The sequence below is a fragment of the Myxocyprinus asiaticus genome, chromosome 3 (genome assembly GCF_019703515.2).
Source record: "Myxocyprinus asiaticus isolate MX2 ecotype Aquarium Trade chromosome 3, UBuf_Myxa_2, whole genome shotgun sequence".
Lineage (NCBI taxonomy): Eukaryota > Metazoa > Chordata > Actinopteri > Cypriniformes > Catostomidae > Myxocyprinus > Myxocyprinus asiaticus.
The window spans coordinates 24,627,258-24,634,151 of record NC_059346.1 but is presented as its reverse complement, the minus strand read 5'-3'; the positions used below and the strand labels follow the sequence as shown (position 1 = coordinate 24,634,151).

At 37.8% G+C, this 6,894-nt stretch overlaps 1 protein-coding gene across 6 annotated transcripts in view; it reads left to right on the top strand.

The window, feature by feature from the left end:
• The first annotated feature begins 5,312 nt into the window (after positions 1-5,312).
• Positions 5,313-6,894, top strand: part of LOC127424821 (pleckstrin homology-like domain family B member 1) — a 77,702-nt gene continuing 76,120 nt past the window's right edge. For all 6 annotated transcript variants that reach the window (XM_051670297.1, XM_051670281.1, XM_051670326.1 and 3 more), the window contains exon 1: positions 5,313-5,474. The gene's annotated coding sequence lies outside the window, so the exon portion shown is untranslated. The remainder of the gene's footprint in view (positions 5,475-6,894) is intronic.

Sequence of the window (6,894 nt, the reverse complement as noted above, 5' to 3'; positions counted from 1 at the left end):
TGATTAGAACACGGAAGCAGATGTGAAAGTAGTCCATTGAACATTGGTAAAGCATTTATTTACCCAATTCGAAATAACTGTTTCATTATGTTCTTTCCATGGTTTTGATGCATTTTGAGTTGTATATAATCTGTTTTTTATAAGATTGAGATGAGAAATACAGGTGCATCTCAATAAATTAGAATGTCGTGGAAAAGTTCATTTATTTCAGTAATTCAACTCAAATTGTGAAACTCGTGTATTAAATAAATTCAATGCACACAGACTGAAGTAGTTTAAGTCTTTGGTTCTTTTAATTGTGACGATTTTGGCTCACATTTAACAAAAATCCACCAATTCACCATCTCAAAATTAGAATACATCATAAGACCAATAAAAAAAACATTTTTAGTGAATTGTTGGCCTTCTGGAAAGTATGTTCATTTACTGTATATGTACTCAATACTTGGTAGGGGCTCCTTTTGCTTTAATTACTGCCTCAATTCGGCGTGGCATGGAGGTGATCAGTTTGTGGCACTGCTGAGGTGGTATGGAAGCCCAGGTTTCTTTGACAGTGGCCTTCAGCTCATCTGCATTTTTTGGTCTCTTGTTTCTCATTTTCCTCTTGACAATACCCCATAGATTCTCTATGGGGTTCAGGTCTGGCGAGTTTGCTGGCCAGTCAAGCACACCAACACCATGGTCATTTAACCAACTTTTGGTGCTTTTGGCAGTGTGGGCAGGTGCCAAATCCTGCTGGAAAATGAAAGCAGCATCTTTAAAAAGCTGGTCAGCAGAAGGAAGCATGAAGTGCTCCAAAATTTCTTGGTAAACGGGTGCAGTGACTTTGGTTTTCAAAAAACACAATGGACCAACACCAGCAGATGACATTGCACCCCAAATCATCACAGACTGTGGAAACTTAACACTGGACTTCAAGCAACTTGGGCTATGAGCTTCTCCACCCTTCCTCCAGACTCTAGGACCTTGGTTTCCAAATGAAATACAAAACTTCTTCTCATCTGAAAAGAGGACTTTGGAACACTGGGCAACAGTCCAGTTCTTCTTCTCCTTAGCACAGGTAAGACGCCTCTGACGTTGTCTGTGGTTCAGGAGTGGCTTAACAAGAGGAATACGACAACTGTAGCCAAATTCCTTGACATGTCTGTGTGTGGTGGCTCTTGATGCCTTGACCCCAGCCTCAGTCCATTCCTTGTGAAGTTCACCCAAATTCTTAAATCGATTTTGCTTGACAATCATAAGGCTGTGGTTCTCTCGGTTGGTTGTGCATCTTTTTCTTCCACACTTTTTCCTTCCACTCAACTTTCTGTTAACATGCTTGGATACAGCACTCTGTGAACAGCCAGCTTCTTTGGCAATGAATGTTTGTGGCTTACCCTCCTTGTGAAGGGTGTCAATGATTGTCTTCTGGACAACTGTCAGATCAGCAGTCTTCCCCATGATTGTGTAGCCTAGTGAACCAAACTGAGAGACCATTTTGAAGGCTCAGGAAACCTTTGCAGGTGTTTTGAGTTGATTAGCTGATTGGCATGTCACCATATTCTAATTTTTTGAGATAGTGAATTGGTGGGTTTTTGTTAAATGTGAGCCAAAATCATCACAATTAAAAGAACCAAAGACTTAAACTACTTCAGTCTGTGTGCACTGAATTTATTTAATACACGAGTTTCACAATTTGAGTTGAATTACTGAAATCAATGAACTTTTCCACGACATTCTAATTTATTGAGATGCACCTGTATATGTCCTATTTATATTTGCACATGTATTTACACTGCCTGGTCAAAAAAAGCTGAAGTCTGGATTTAAATAAGCAGATACTTAAGAGCCTATGATTGGATTATTATTGCAGTGATTAATATGTTTCAGCTGGCAACAATCCTTTTAACCCTAACTGATGCAGTGTGTAGCTTCTCATTTCTTAAACAACCATGTCGGAAGACATATCCTGTGGTCGTGGAAAGATGTTACTGTGTTTCAGAAGGGGCAAATTATTGGCCTGCATCAAGTGCATACTGCCCACTATAAAAGTCTCTGGAGGCAGTGTTATGATCTGGGGTTGCTTCAATTGGTCAGGTCTAGGCTCAGCAATGCTATGCAGCAATAAAATGAAGTCAGCTGACTACCTGAATGTACTGAATGATCAGGTTATCCAATCAATGGATTTTTTCTTCCCTGACTGCACGGGCATATTCCAGGACGACAATGCCAAGATTCATTGGGCTCAAATTGTGAAAGAGTGTTTCAGGGAGCATGAGGAATCATTTTCACACATGAATTGGCCACCACAGAGTCCTGACCTTAACCCCTTTGAAAGTCTTTGGGATGTGCTGGAGAAGACTTTACAGAGTGGTTCAACTCGCCTGTCATCAATACAATATCTTGGCCAAAAAAGGATGTAACTCTGGACGGAAATAAATGTTGTGACATTGCATAAGGTTGTCGAAATGCCACGACGAATGCATGCTGTAATCAAAACTAAAGGCGGTCCAATGAAATATTAGAGTATGTGACTTATTTTTCCCTAGATACACCAGGCAGTGTATCTACAAGTATCTTCCAAACTGACTCCAGAACCCAACTTTTTTTTTAATAATGCCTGGATAATATAACACAAGGTACAGTGATATAAATACATGTGGAAAAATGCACATTAAGAATATTAGTTTAGTATAAAATAGGATGCATATATTAAAAATAATATAAAAGAAAATGACTGGCTCACTGCCATTTAAATGATTGCAATACTTTGTTATATTATCCTTGCAATAAAAATAGTGGTGTGGTTCTGCAATTCGTTTGTCTAAAACATTGCATGTAACAAATCTTTTTATGGGATATTTTACTACATGCTTAGTGAAAACGAATCGCTGAAACTCGCTGCTATTTTATTGCCATGAGAATATAACAGGCACAGTGATATACATATTAAATACTGCACATTAAGACAAAAAAACCATAAGCAGACTTTCAAAAACAGAATGGGTTTATGTTTGCAGTACCAAGGGTTCATGATCTGCAAATATTTATTTTTAAGTATATAATTTTTGGGTGTGTATCAGCTGCATGTCCAATGCCGGTGTTTGCCAGTTGATTAATGCCACCAACACGCTGGATTGAGCAGCTGCAGCGACTGTAAAAAATCTGGTGTCTCATTGGTCAGACAGTTTTCATCGCAGTCCGAAAAAAAATACAATAAATCAGAACACTCTTCGTAAAAAAACCGCATCGGAATCTATTGTTACCATACAAAAGCTCGTTCGGAACGAACATTCATACTTGAAAAAAAGAAAATGAGTTTGGAGTGCAAACTAGCTTAGTGCATCTTGGCTAATATTGTGCTAATCAAATCATGGGTACTCATACACTGGATATACACCATTATGCATGACATGTCATTTTGTACCTGAATAAATTTGCTGTGGCACAACAATCAGTAAACCTCAAATGTAAAAAAATAAATAAATAAAAAATCAATTTGGCCAGCAAAAAACACTATATAAAAACGTACTTCCCTCTTTTCCAATGTGTTTCTCTTCACAGCCAGATAGAAATGATGGATACTTCCTGCTTACGAGGTCACATGACAAAAAATATGTACAGTTGCCTAGATACACTGGGTGGGTCAACTTATCCACAGGCTCGGCTTACCCCACTCTCATACTGCACACTTACACTATGCACTCATCCATCTAGTGTATGAATTTTCAAAATGTAGTATCGTCTCATATGGAGCACTAATGCTTTTTTTAACAAATGAAAGCCATTTTTGAGCTGACGTTTCAGACGCACATGATGTGATGCTGCTAGCACTGGCACGTTAGCAAACCTCAATCCAACATTTATACATATTTCAAATAACGTACATCTTCACGCAGTGTGGGGTGATGGTAAAACATTCAACTCACATTTGCAAGGTGCTGTCATCACAGAAGTTAACTAGTTGCCACGTTCACCATTAATTATAATTGTTTTGTCAGGCTAGCACCACAGCCAGTTAACCCCACCCCTTGTTCTGAGTCCATGAAGTGAACATTCAACACTCTATTTTTAATTTTGTTTTTCGGTTGAAGAAGTACATCATCCGGGTACTCATAGTACTCTTCTTTTCAATGCGTTTTCAGTGTGAACCCACTACGAAATGGCGTAGAATACTGCAGAAGTATGCGATTTGGGATGTACGCAGCCATTGGATAACAGTTTCCCACTCAAAGAAAGAAAGAAATCAACCCAGCCTAAACTTTAACTGCTCATCTTTGGAGTAGTATGGTTATCGTAATTTTGTTCTCAGTTTTGGGTGAGAAGGGAGCAGCTGGAGAATGTTTATTCCCAGAGAGCAACTAGATGTTTGGGTCAACTGACAGGAAGCACCCCCGCTTAGGAACCCACACCGGAAAAAGTGCTCTCCTCTTATGTTCATGGTCATTTTTGATATCTGTCTTACTATGTTCCGGTCACTGGCAATGGGCATGGACAAAAAAAATCAGGAAAAGATATCGCTTTGATCTTTTTCTTTCTCCCTCATTCAGAATTTTTTTCTCTCTTGCCCTCTGAGATTCACAGCTTTCCCATGTTTATTTAAGATTGCTCCCAAACAGTCTGGCTTGGTGTGTAATGGATTGCTTAATCAAATAAGAGGCCAAGTCCAAAAAAATTGTTTTTTTTTTTTTTTTTTTGGAAGTTCCACGACGTTCCGTTACAACTATGAAGATTTTTTTAATCAACATCTTGTTTCTATAAATGAATTAATTATATAACAAACACTCTTGATGTGACTCACTTAAACTGCAACATCAGCAGTTTAGCAGCTGTTAAACATAAAATGGAAAACACCATTTTGTTTTGTCTCTGTGAAGGAGGGAAGGACAGGAAGTGAGTAGGGGGACTCCACCTGGAATATCAAGGTCTTTTCCATCCTCCAGCTACACAAGAACAGCATGTATATACAGCATTTTTATAACTGTACAGTGAGCCGATTGCACAAATACATTTAGCATATTTTTCTCAAGCAAGCCAAGGACATCTGTAGTAAACAGGTGAATCAAGTTCACAGATGGCATGATGTCACAGATAAATGTCCCTGCTGTTTTAGCTTTCTAAATTTAAACACAAACTTGATGATTATTCATGGGTGCTAGAATATGAAAACTACAGACAGACATCTAAATTCTGACAGAGACCAATTTCTGTGGAATCCTCTACTAGAACTTTATTCTCTTTCTATATTTCCCTCCCTCTCTCTCTCTCTCTCTCCCTCTATCTCAGCTGTGGTGGTAGTATGTAATTCTGTCCTTCAGAACTTCAGAGCATTCACTAAGAGACATGAGTGAAGAGCAGAGACAAACAAACAGAGAGAGCTGGACTGTAGACGGTCAGCTAAAAGCTCGAAGCCATAAACTCCGGACATAGCACAAAGACTCTCAGTAAACAGGGTATAAAGCTACAAAGTGTGTCCTTCTTGGGTTAAGATGATGGTGAGTGGACGCTAGACTTTTAGTGACTTCTTATGAGCTTGTGATTCATGTTTAATTTATCTAGTATTTCTAATTGTTTTTTTTTTTTTTTTTTTTTTTTTTTTTGATAGGTGTGTTTGTTTGGTTGAATTTACTAATGCCTTGACTTTATAGTGACTGAAGCCATTTAAAGTCAGTGTACTGTATGTTGCAGTATATCAGTGTATATTGCAGTGTGTTTATCAGTTTTAATGTCCCAGACAACAGGTGCTTTTGGGCAAAACATGTTTACAAACCCCATTAAAGTATTTGGAATCCATTAAGGTCCATGGATGTAAATTCTTAGTTGAGCATGTAGGTCTATTTTAATTTAATTAAGTGTTTAATGCTTCTGTTTATACTGCTACCTGTCTTGGTTGGGTCTAAAAGATTTTAAATCTCAATGGGACCAGCCTGGTTTAATAAAAGTAACAAAAGTGTTTTAAGATTGGTCAGACCTTTAAGTATTCAGTCTTTGGTAACTGTTTTCCAGATTCACAGACTGATTCTTTATGCTACTTTCAGCTATACTGTTATATTTGCTGTTTTTTCCCTGCTGTGGTTTTCCCACTTCTGCTTCTAACTCTAACATTCTGCCTACATGTGTCTATATACAGTATGTGTGTGTGCTTATGTGTATGTGTGCATAGCCTGTATGATTATAACCCCTGTAAGAGGAGCTTTGTGGTGTGTGCTATTTGGTTGAGTCTATTTTCTGCTGCAGAGGGCAGGACTATGGCATAACTGCAGACTTAATGACATGTTTTAGAGGCAAGGCCCACCACTTACCAGCAGTGTTGGGAAAGCTACTCAAAAATTTAGCAAGCTAAGCTACAAACTACTCAAAAGAAAAGTTAGTTAAGCTAAGTTAAAAGCTACACTTCAGAGAAAGTAGCAAGTTACACTACAAGCTACATGCCAAAAGTAGCTTGCTTCATCTAAGCTACTTCATATTTTTTAAAACCGCAGATGCATGGAGCATACCGTCATATACAAAGCACCTAAAAGACGTATTCACATGACGTTTATCAAAGCCATGGTACAGTATATACAGTTTAGTACAATACAGTATACATGTATGGTGCAATATGTACCGGTATGTGCACGTAAAAACAAAAACAAAGAAAAAACATGTATATTCATATTTAGACATGCTACTTATACAAACCCATGTGTTCAACATTTAAAGTCATTATTTGTACATTTTACCACCTCTACAATCATGTGTTCAATATGAAAACATCAATATTTTTCACTTTATTTTTCAGATTTAGACTACTACCTCTACAAACCCATACCCATTTAAACATACTGTAATTTCATTAACACATTCCTGTATAAAAACTCTACGTACATACAGTATACTGTTCATCTACAGGTGCATCTCAATAAATTAGAATGT